At 37.7% G+C, this 12,449-nt stretch overlaps 1 long non-coding RNA gene across 1 annotated transcript in view; it reads right to left on the bottom strand.

Moving 5' to 3' along the window:
* LOC139674478 (uncharacterized) overlaps positions 1-12,005 on the bottom strand; it is a 95,646-nt gene extending 83,641 nt beyond the window's left edge. The window contains exon 1 of the long non-coding RNA XR_011698300.1: positions 11,930-12,005. This is a non-coding gene — a long non-coding RNA (uncharacterized lncRNA). The remainder of the gene's footprint in view (positions 1-11,929) is intronic.
* Between the last annotated feature and the right edge of the window lie 444 nt (positions 12,006-12,449).

Below are 12,449 nucleotides of genomic sequence, written 5' to 3'. Positions count from 1 at the left end.
AATCTCCTCACCATAGTACGGCAGAAAGCCAGCAGCTCAGTTGAACCAATACAGCTAAATATTTTACTGACACATCAGTTATGGTAGTGTGTTTTGCATCTTTTGTGGTGACTATAAGCAAAATAAGGGCTGGCAAAGATTTTTCTTTGAATACAAGTGTCAGTCATCCTTCAAAGTATTAGAATATTTTGAGATGGAGTATATTTTAAGCATGCAATTAATTGACTTATTTTTTGCAGCTGAGTTGCTTGTGGGATTTCATCTGTGCTTATATATTACACAGACTTTTATATTTTGCTTCCTGCTCTATGTTTGCTTTATGACCTGTAAATATATCACAGGAAGGTTATTGCCTAGGGATAAATGAAATTAACATTTTCCAATTAATAGATTAAGAATCAATAGTGGGCTACACTTAACCTTTCTGAGAATCAAACTTGGAACTTTTTAAGTTGATAAATGTTCAGTGGTAAATAAAGCTAACAATTATTCATGCTTTTTAAATAAATACTGTGTCTCTTCCATAGGCAAATGTAAGGACTTTGCTTATATAATAACTAAGAGAAATTATTTATGCAAAAAATTAGTGTTTGATAGAATGCCACACACAAATTAAACAAATGAACTGATAAATGAACGTATGTTAAAGAAATAGAGATAAAACGCATACCTCACATCCACCCCTCCAAACTACTAAAACTGAAATATCTTTTTCAGGCCATAATATATTTCAGCTCTATTCTGTAACAGCCTTGAAAAGGACTGTGTAGTGTCAACATTCAGCTTTTAGCTGGTGCACCTGAAATGCAGTAATAATTAGTTATTATCTGTACCTGTCTGAACTTGCTGTACTTGCTACTCCAGGGCTTCTTTCCACATTGATATGTCTGATTTCTTTGCTTTGAAACAACCAGTCTGTATTGTGGGAAATAAACAGCTCTGTGGCACACCTACTTAATTTTTTTTGTTATGCCTGCATTATCAGAGAAGGAATGTACACATTGCAGCCTCTCCTGTTTTCTGTTAATGTAGAGTGACTATAGAATTCTTTCTGGATTACTCTGTGATCTGCAAGAACAAGCAATTACAGTAGGTACAAAGTATTACCTATCAAACCCTGTGTACTTACCATGTGAGCAATGAGTGCTTACATGACTGCCATGTGCTGTAACTTAGTTATCTAAACTCCTGCTAAATGTTTCAAAGACATTTTCACAGCGTTCTCCACAAGTATAAAAAAAAATAAAAATTAGTAATGTCTGTAGATGATACATAGCAGCTGTGTTTTTACCAAGACAGGGCACTGAAAAGCATCCAAAATAATAGTTTATGAGACCCAAACTAATTCTTCACTTATAAGCACAGTGGGCATTCTATTATTCAGTGTAACTAAACCAAAAACCTTTGCTTTAACAACAAAATTAAAAACATCAGAAAAAAAATAAACAAATTAGTCATCTGAAATGAATGCAATCCATCTTTGATCCTCAGTCTGACAGTTCTAGGAGAAGTACATTTAATTCTAAATTACTCTGAAACATCTAATTTTTTTTGAACTGTTTTTTTCAGCTCATTAAAAATAGACGTTAATAATCACTTTCCCTGTTGAAAACTGATTACTTACTCTTGCTTTATAGCCAAATCCTTACACATGACAGAACTTTACCATATGTGCTATTGCCCTTTATTGAATAAATATTAACTCATTACCTTAAAAAATAAGTATATCTCTCAAACAGCTTCTAATTATTTATAGGCTTTTCCATGATTTCTATCAGCCACTTATTCAGCAATCAAATTTTTGTACATACACTGAGATAATTCTGATAAATTGAGCTCAATTTTCCATGTGTTTAAGAAACAAAAGGGTTGTTTAACCATAGTGGACAGCCATCAGGTGTGCAAAGGTCTTGTAAAATTACTTTTCAGTTCTGCTAGGAGTTGTCAGAGCCTCTTCCACTGGCATTTGTAACCCCTTAGAATCAGGACTAAATTCTGTCAGTATTTCTTCACATAGGTGAGCCTGGGCGTGGTGTGCAAAGAGTTTCCGTTTGCCTTCAGGAACACCTTGAAACCTTCCTTTTTCCCCCCTGTCAAAGAGTTAAAAAGAATTACTGTGCCCTCTCTTAATCCCTACATATGTTCTCTGGGACTGGCAGAGGATTGGGTACAGGCAACCGAAAGGTATTCAGACAACAAAAAGGGAAGGGACCATTTATCACATTATCAGCAGATGATGAAGAGTTTGTTCTTGCCCAAGGAATTCTGTGCCCCCTGTAAAGTACAGGCATATTACTAAATAAAGTTTAGAAAAATGCATATCTTTACAGTGGCATGTGATGCATAAAACACCTATTCTTGAGACTTCATTGCAAAAAATCTTAAGATCAGCATCTACCCTGAATAACATCTGCCCTTCAATACCTCCACATGCAGACATCTCTCTATGTGTTTGTGAATAGCTTTTTTGTATCTGCCTTAACCCTATATTACAGGTCTCTCAGTTACATTAGAAAACAAAGGCTCTTTTTGTTGAATTACTAGTAATGAACCATTCAGAATTACATTTTTAATGAAGGTTTTCTTAGATGGTAGATTTTATTTGGATGGCATTACACTTCCATAAAAACAGTAGGTCTTTATTGTTTCCATATATACCTATTATAGTTGTTTTTTTGAGTTGGTGATAGTAAAAGCTGATGTCATATAAAACTTCTATGGAGGGAGCCTTTCAAATTTTCTGGATCATTATCACAGCAATGGAATAGAGAAGAAAATTTCTGAAAGGCCAGAGGAATTTTTACCAAACTACCTCTTTCATATTGGGGTATGTGGTTCAGCTTTGCTGTTCCTGACACTCCTTACACCTACATGAGCAACAAAAATCCCAGTTACTGTGGTGTTCTCTAGCCATGTGTTTTGGTTTGAATACCTTTTCAAAATGTCAAGTATAAACCAAAGGACAAAGCTCCCTCCCCCCTCCCAGAAAAGGGGAAAAAAACTGAACACTTAAACTTGAACTTAACTAGATATATATTTACACAAAAAAGGGAAAATTAAATGTAGACTACAATATAACACACCCCCAAAAAAGTTAGAAATAACAAACAATAACTCCCCACTTCCCACTGAACACAAATCCCACCATTTTGGCTACAAATCACCCAAGAGAACTCAATCCCCCGCAAGACAGACCCAAGCAGAGAGAAGACTAAGAATAAAAGTTTTCCTTTCCTGTAGATAACATAGTGGTGAGGTGGTGCTGGGCCAAACCAGCAGAGCAGCACAGAGCACATCCCCCTACACAACAGCCATCAGGAGAAGGAGCAACCTCCTCCTCCACTGTATTTATATTCCAGTTGGTGTCACCTGGTATGAAATACTGCTTTGGTTGCTTAAGTCAGGTGACACCTGTTCCTCCTAATCTACGTAGCACTATCAGGGCCTACTAGAATCAAGGCTTAGATCTAGGGCTAACTAAAACTAAGACCTAAACTACCACACCATGATAAATTTTACTGCTAGGTTTTAATTTCACCTATAGTAACTGCAGATCTTTACACATAAAACTTCCAGATGCCTACATATAATGACTTCTAGGACATTGTATTGCACAAGCATAACAGATACAAGTCCTATCAACTTTCTATTTTGATTAGTCTAAGGATGAGTTGCATCTGTAGTTCCAGTTGAGCAGTGTCAAGCATGTATGATCTCAAACTCTGGAGTAGATATGAAGGTCTTACAGTTTTCAAAACCTTCTGAAGATACTAAAATAGCTACATGAAATAATTTTGATGCTATTACACAAGGATAGGAATTTTCCATGGTGACTTAGAGTGAGGAGCTGGATTCATCTCATATGACTTAGGCATGCAAGTAATAGTGGCAGTGTATAAGCTGATTGCCTAGGCTTTTTCTGCAGGCACTAGAAAGAGATGAGAACATCTGTGGGGCAATTTATCTCACTTGACTTAATAGTCCTCAGGAGCCTTTGGATCTTACATAGCTGCCACATTTTTGGGAGTAAAATTGTGGTAGACACACTAAAATATCGCCATAGTAATGATGTTGTCACACAGCAAGGGAGTCTGTGCTTGGATATACTTGAAAAAACATCCTTCTTATTGGCATCAGATAATGGCTAGCATGATTTGCAATATGGTGGAATAAGTGACATGAATGAGGCAAGCAGAAATGTTAAGTATATCTTCTCCCTATCTCCTGAGATGATTTATATATATATATATATATATATTTATATATATATATATGCATATGTATACTTCAGCAGGAGTGTTCATGGTACTTTGCAGACATAAAAGAGCTCCCAGAGAATTTGCCATCTCAGTTTATTTGTCAGTGCTTTACATGAAACTACCAAACTTGGCAGGATCCATATGCTTTTTGAATATTATGAGGGATAAAATAAGCAGCCAGGGATCCCACAGACTGAGTAATGCTAAAAGAAGGTGTTTCATACTATAAATCTGGCACCCTTCACTTTTGTATCTTGATGCATCTGGTCTCAAGATGGCCTGGAGTGGAAATGGACATCATGGTCATATAAAAGATTCCTCTATCTTAGCTGGAGAACTTGGCTGCTCCTGAGCTGCAGGTGGTCCTCTGCTGGGGACACTGTCTCTTGCCAAGAGCCCTTAACTGAGATGGGAGAAAGGAAAGCTCCAGAGTTTCCTGTTTTCTTGAACTAAAGCATCAATGACCATTATTTATTAACTGACAAAGGGGCCTTTTTTCCCTCTCTTTTAATTAAAAATTACAATAACTTGCTATTCAAAGCTGAAAATACTTGAAATGATCCCAAGTAATATTCCAAACCAACCAGCCTAAAGCTGGCAGTTAGAAACCCAATGAAATCTGATCAACTGGCTGAGCCCTCTTTTTCCTACATACATACTCACATACACACACATGCTCCCCTTGCCCCAACAGCACAAAAAAAAGATCCCAGAGAAGGTGACCACATTCCTTTGAAACAGCCATCTACATTTGTCACACAGCAGACAACTTGGGATCTATCCATGAGAGATTACACTTACTGCTTTGAGAGACAAAATCTCCTTTATGAAACCCCCCAGAACAGACTAAGGAAAGTACATCCATTTCACAGGCTATATTTAATTTCATTCTAGGCTCCTCACAGGGTTTTATAATCCTCTTCTGTGGAGAATATCTTCATGGTTTGAACCCCTCTTTAGCAGGATAGATTTATCATTTGCTGTGGGAGGGGAAAAAGCTAAATGAAGCTGTGCTGAGTTGCAGCAGCTGCTCCATCGCAGGCTCTCTCCTTCCCCAGTGAGCATGATTGCTATTCTATCTCGGGCCTGCAGTGCGCACACACAGAGACACACAGAGGCACACAGAGGCACACAGACACACTCAGACACAGACACACACACAGAGACACACACACACACAGAGACAGACACACACACACACACACACACACACACACACACACACACACACACACACACACTCAGAAGATGTGAGGGGTTTGTGTTTTAATGGCAGAGTTTGACAGACAGCTCGCTGCTGAGATTCAGCCAGATACACCTGGTCATCTGTCTCCCATGCATTGAATTTTGTCAGAGTTTATTTGTAATGGATGGAGTTAATTGTGAAATGCTCAATATTGAGAGAGTATGGAAGATACAACAAGCATCTGTTCTGGATAAAACTGAAATGCTGATACAAAGCTGTGCTAAAGCTCAACCAGTTTAAATGGCTGCTTAGGTCCCATGTGTTTGAGTGCTCCTGGATTATTTAGTCTGTCTCATCCCGTTCTCCTCCTAACAAATTCCTCTGTCATAACCTGGTCATGAAAACAACTTTTGAGCCTGTAATTGCACAGTTTTGCATCTCAAAATGTGCTTGAAGATTGTGGTAGGACACAGATAAGTAAGATTATGTCACAGATGTATAAACAGCGACCAGTTAATGTATGACTGAAAGGGTTTCAGGAAGGGGGACTTGGGATGGGGAGTAGACAGAACTTGGGGAGATTGGAAATGCATCAGTAGTGCAGATGTGAAGTAGGGACTTGAGTTTTGCTTGAGGCATGCCCACACCATCTCAAGTCCTTCTAGTATGGATAGTCTGTATTTCTTTTGCACAGGAATGCCTGTCTGCAACATGCTTATTTAAACTGGGGTCAGATCGTCTGTGCAACGTCCAGCTGTTCCTCTTCAGCATCAGCAGGATCACTGTCAGCTGGTGACAGAGATCTCATGATGTATTTGACACCAAGTAGAAAATAATTTTTAAGAGACTTTTCTGAGACATTACAGTGCCCAGAAGTTTCCACAAGGAAAATATTTAACCTATCTGAAAGCATGGAAAAAACCTTTCTCTATAGACCTTCAGTTAATGACTGCCTCTAGAAAATAAAAGTTTGTAGTGTAGGAATAAAAAACTAGCCTGTGGCACTTTTCACACAGTATAGAGATCTTTTCCAAAAGCACAGTATTTATAAGAGATCATGTTTCATTTCCATTTGCATAAAGTTTTATCTTGTGTTCTTATAGCTATGCTTGGTTATGTGTTTGATGTCTCTGTCCATGAAAGCAAATTTCAAACAAGAAACTTCCAAGGATAACTATATTGTGTATAGCTGGAATATACTTTCACCTTTGTTAGCCTTTATACAGGCACAGAACCATCAGTGTTTGCAAAATATTCACAACACAACGCACAATGCATATGCCAAGAGTTACACTTACATCTTACTGATTCAAATGTGACTTCATCATTGTAAGTTAAACACACAAAATCTTTGCAAAATGGTGCCTCAAACCCTTGTTAAAGCCTCCCTCTTTCATAACAAAGGGTCATAGTAATTTGGAGTTAGTGCTGCCACTGCTGAGTACTTTGATCTATGTAACAAACTCTTCCTTGTTATCTGCTGCACATCTGTTTATCTTCTTGCCCAGTTGCACTCCATGAGAGCCTGTGGGCTCTCTGAAGTCTAATTAATTTATGTGGGATGAAGCAGAAATTCAGTCATGATCTATCAGAAAGGCTAAAAAAACTGACACTCTTGAGTTGGGATTTAGAAACTGTACCAGATGTGAAGAGGAAGAAATTGCAGCTAATTGCACAAAACTGCCAGCAGTCCATGGGAAGAGGCAGAACTCAAGGAGGAAATCACACAAATTTCAGGAACTTCAAAATTCCTCTTGCCCATGCTGCCTTTACAGTCTTTCTCTAAACCCATTCTCTCTTCCCTTTAATGGCAAGTTGCTCCAAAGAATGTATATCATTCTTTGCTACTTTTTTTTTCAATCTCTTTCCCATCCTCCTTCTTACCTCCAAAAATATACAAGTAAATAAATAAGCAGTGACTGTGACCTCTCCCTGACTCTGTTATGCTTACAACAGAAACATGGTGCAGGTTGATGCTTGAGCAGAATTCATTATAATTTTAATTCTTTTGAAACAAATGTTTCAATGTTTTTGTCATCGAGAGCCTTAGGAACAATAACATACTGTCTGTGTTTGTTTGCATTGTTTTCAAGATCTTTATGTCTATTCAATTTTATTTGTACATATTGTAGTGTTTGCTACCCAACAGAGACAGTGGAGTCTCTGTAGAGTCAAAGCTATCTGTGGTAAATCATTCAGAAATTTGGAATTTGCTTCCATGTTCAGAGAGTCAAACTCCTGTAACAGATCAGCTTTGCTCTCTTCCAGACCAGAAAAACAATATTAAACCTGCCCTGATCACTAACAGGTTTTCCCCTTGTCTTTAAAGTGCCATCATGTGGAAGCCTGTAAAAACAATGGATTTTTTTTCTTAATCTTCCCAGTTCCTTTATGCAAACAATTCTCCATCCTTTATGATTGTATTCTTTCTCTTGCATCAGCTTTTCTAGAATAAGAAAACTTTCCTAGTCTGCCAAAGATATGAGAAATTCTGCCACATCCATAGAAGGGCAGCTTTTCCCCATTGATTCATGATTTGACATGTGGTAGGAAGACCATAAGAAAGGGGTCCCACACCAAAACCCTGTGACTGAGTGAGTACAAGGCTACAAATATTTCTATTATGTGGCATTGAGAATTCCATTCTAAATGCAATAGGTAACTAGTTTTAGACATTTTGCCAGGTGTTTTCCCAAGAAATTTATGGATTTGCTCAGAATAAGTGAACTAGATTGCCAGACTGTCAATTATCACTTTCTGAAATTCTTCTTTGGACTCCACATTGTGAGTGTATGCTTACAGGTTTTTACTGTAAAATAAAGGAAGGCAATGTTTCAGCTTGTCCAGCTGCTAAATGTCAATATTTACACTTTTTTATCTATATTAGAAATTCATAACATGTTAATGTAGTTCACTTTTCTGTAGGTATGCAATATGTACTGATTTCTTTGGGCCATAAATACCATTTCTTGTTTTTAAGAAAATAGAAGGATTAAATAAATACTGATGAATAAGTGTACTTTGAATTTTCCCAAACTTTAATCTTTGAAGAAAGAGCTTCAAATGTGTAGTTATTTCTAGGACTTGCAATACCAAGTCTGAGATCAAGCAATTTAAAAGAATATAAAATTTATTGGAACCATGTTTTGCTTGTTCTTAAAACCCAAAATTTTGGCTTTTAAGCTCAGATAATTTTTGTGGGAAATTAGTGCTTGCTACTAATAACTGGATTAAATTTCTAAGAAATCAGGAGCAAACTTTTGATAAAAATTAATTTGTGAACTTATCACATGGCCCAAATTTAAATTTTATCATGTTCCCTAGTCTCTTTGTTTGCATTATTGAGGGCTTATTCCAGCATTAATGTGGCTTAGTTAGTTGCGAATTTTTGAAGGACAGTGATGATGTTCATTATTGCACAAAGCCTGGGATTTTTGAAGAATTTAGTGGAATTAAAGATCCAGCTTCCAGTGGAATGTAGACACCTAAAACTCCTAAATTCTGTTTATATTATGACTAAAAGATGTTCTGTTACAGTTACCTCCTTACAGAAGTGTTATGCTGACTATTATTTAAGTTTTTCCCAGAGAGCTCTGTTGTAGGCAGGAATGTGAGAAGTACATGACCCATATGTAGCATCGTCTTTCTGGGATTTCCAGCCACAACCCATTGACAAAAATTCCAGGCATGGCAGTGTGAAGAAGTAACCTGTGCCAGGGAAAAGCTCCTTGTTTTCTTGCTTTCTGAATAGATCATGGGTGTTAACAGAAAAAGGACACCAGAAAAGATGAAAACTGAAGCTAATGGTGCACATCAGCTTCTGCCACCTCAGTAATGTTGTAATCTCAGCTATTAGAACTTGTTATTGATGTTTCTTCCATCCCCCAAAACCTGCCTCAACAAAACCTCAGTACGAGATGAAAATGTTGTATTTTGGATATATATATATATAGCAAAAAAGAAGTAGTTTCTTAATGTCAATTTTAAACAGTTTTATAAAATCAATCTGTTTTGCTTCTGTCTTCTATTATACTGTTTTACTGTCTGCAACAGCATTCTGCACACCAGTTTGTGGTACCATTCACAGGTCTAAAACACCATTCTCCTCACCTGTGCTGGCCAGGGCCATGGGACCTGTAAGGTCAGCTAAAGTGTTAGCTTGGAACTTGGTGACTGCTACCAGTGCAGGGGAATGAATAAGAGTAAAAATACTGAGTAACTCTTTCAACTGTTCCCATGAATCCTGGGTAGTCAAGCAGAGCAACTGCTTGGGGAAGTTCAAGGTCAGGCAACATTTCAATCAAATATAGTGATCTGAAGCAAAGGGAGAAAATTACTTCCATGGGAGAATAACTATGCTGATGGGAGGCAGGAGTGCATGATGAGAATTCCCACTGCTGTATAGTACAAAATTTTCTGAGGTGGACAAGCTGTGCAATGCATTGCTTATTGCATTGATTTTAGTGGTCAGGTTCAATAAGATGTCATATGTAAATTTATGGGATTATTCAGGCCACAATATCTCATAACAAGGGAATTTTTTAGCTGCAACTAATAATTACGGAGCTTTAACTTGGAGTTGTGGTTCAGATGACAAAGATCTGCTAGCAGTAGCATCTTATGATCTGGTCTGGTCTATGTTACTGACTGAAAGAACAAATAGGCATCACCCGTCTTTCAGTCATTCATTTAGATCACTCATGGCAAAACCCAGAATGGTTAACATACACACTCACTTCAGATTATGTTTCAAATTGAACTGACACCTCTCTCTTCCCATTTACTTTAAAACAAGTAATAAATCTCTGACATGCTGCAAATGAGAAACTGGCTAGTCCTATTACATTTCTGGAGATGAAAACCCCCCACAAACCAGAACCCAATAGCCAAAAGAGAACTAGTTTATTTGCAATACAATGGACTAAGTTTTTGGCTGTAAACCCTACTTGTGGTGTCCTTTAGTGTTAGCAATTTCTCCTGGATAAGACAAAATTTAATATGGTTGCTCTAAAGTACGTACATGCAGAAAAAGTCCTAAGCCTTATCCATTTTGGATGTATTTGTTCTTATCTAACCATAATAATTTAAAAAATATTTTGGCAGTGTAGCATTGCATTATAAAGTTTATTGCCTTTTGTTTTGGAAAATGAAAGCTTGTGGTTTGGAAGCTGTTTGCAGAGCATGTACAGTGTTTCTCACTGGCATACACTTTCACTGTATTTTTGTTTTGTCAATGGATCACAGACATCTCATACAGTTAGACTTTTATGGCCCTTTTTAAAGCCCCTTAAAAATGTAGGTGGACTCTCAGTTGGTTTAATTTGAGTCACTCCTATGATATTAAAAGTTATGTATTATACAATAATAAATATAATAATGATGTATTATACCACCTCAGGCACAGTTACTTTATGGATTATTGTAGAAAGTTTTGATTTCTTACTTGCTAAGTAAATCTCACCTTTTCTGAAAGGTTTTCAACTTATAAAAATATATTCTTTTCTGAGACTTATTGAATAAATAATAAAGAATGAAATTCAACAATCTTTTTTTTTATTGTGTGTACTGTCTGATGCCAAGACATACAGAAGTAGTGAGAGAGGTGAATACAGCAAAGTAATTTGAAGGGAAATGACATCAGGGGTCTACTGTGGATGCTGATTCAACAAGATTGCAACAACAACAACAGAAACAGGTTTAATACTGATAAAGGATCTCAGTATCTATGGCTTAGGTTATTTTTTCAGGACACTGAATATACAGAGGGGTAGTATCAGGATGGAGGTGGTGCTTACCCCTTACTTGGTTTGGGAAGGCTGTTGAGTAGCTTCACATATAGGGGCACTGGGCCTTCAGAGTTGTCCCAGCATTCCACTTTGCCTGGAGACCTAGAAGGTGGCCTGAGGCTACCACTGGAGTACTAATGGATTGTACACTTTGTTCTCATCAGTACTTTCGGGTCTTACAGTTGTGTTGTAATTATTCTCGTGTCTTTAAATCAGGATTTATCTTGCACTCACTGTGCTGCATAGTGATGGGAAGACTCCCTGTCTAATTTGCTCAAAATTAATCAAAGTGTGTTGAGATTTCAAGAATTATTAGGGTAAAAATTAGGGTGTTTCTGCCCAAAGCTTATAACAGAGATGCAAATGCTGTCAGGTCTCCACGGGCCAGACCTCTTCTTTTCCTAGCATGGTCACAGGAGTAATTCCTAACCTGGGATACATAAATTTAGTTTGGGGAATATTTCAGAGATTTCTGTGTTTCCTCCCTTTTACAGACAAAATAGCAAACTGCTGTTTAAATCCATCTCAGTGTCTTTTTCATACATTTTTTCTTCCACTTTTTTATCACTGTCAGTGGTACAGTAGCTTGAGCATGAAATAACTGACAGTTTTTAAAAGGCATAAAAAAGTTCTTTGTTTGTTCACTTTTATCTCAGGACAGAAAGACTGCTAGAAGTATAAGGAAATAAATTACTTACTTATTAAAGCTCTTGTCAAAGAAAATAGGCTCCATTGCATCGTTCAATGTGCGAGTGGAGAGGAAATGGGGAAATATTTTTCTAGTGGAAAAATACTGTCTCCAGCATAGTCATGAGAGTGGGCAGGAGCTAAGCAGTGTCCGGGTGCCAGCCTCCTCCCACCACAGCCATGTCTGTGCCTGGCAGCATTCAACCCCAAGCATGCTGGGGCAAGCTCCCCAGATTATGGGTTCCAGGTGTGCCTAGGGCCACACCTGCAGGCACACAGTACATGGAGTGGAGCCTGGCCGTGAAGAAAAACCCGGTCAAAGGGCAGTGGAGATGTGTACAGAAATTCAGGGCTCGAGTAATCAGCCTGAGGATACAGGCTTTTAAAGACCACAACAGGTGGGGAATACAGACTACATTTTATATGTGGTTAAGCACATATTTAATAACATAATCAAGCAGAAACCTCAGTGACTCCACACACAGTGATTGTTCTCACACTATTTCTTTGCTATTGCCTTCTGTTATTGTA

Source organism: Pithys albifrons, chromosome 7, assembly GCF_047495875.1.
Source record: "Pithys albifrons albifrons isolate INPA30051 chromosome 7, PitAlb_v1, whole genome shotgun sequence".
Lineage (NCBI taxonomy): Eukaryota > Metazoa > Chordata > Aves > Passeriformes > Thamnophilidae > Pithys > Pithys albifrons.
The sequence above is the reverse complement of the archived record's forward strand: the minus strand, read 5'-3'. Positions and strand labels throughout refer to the sequence as shown.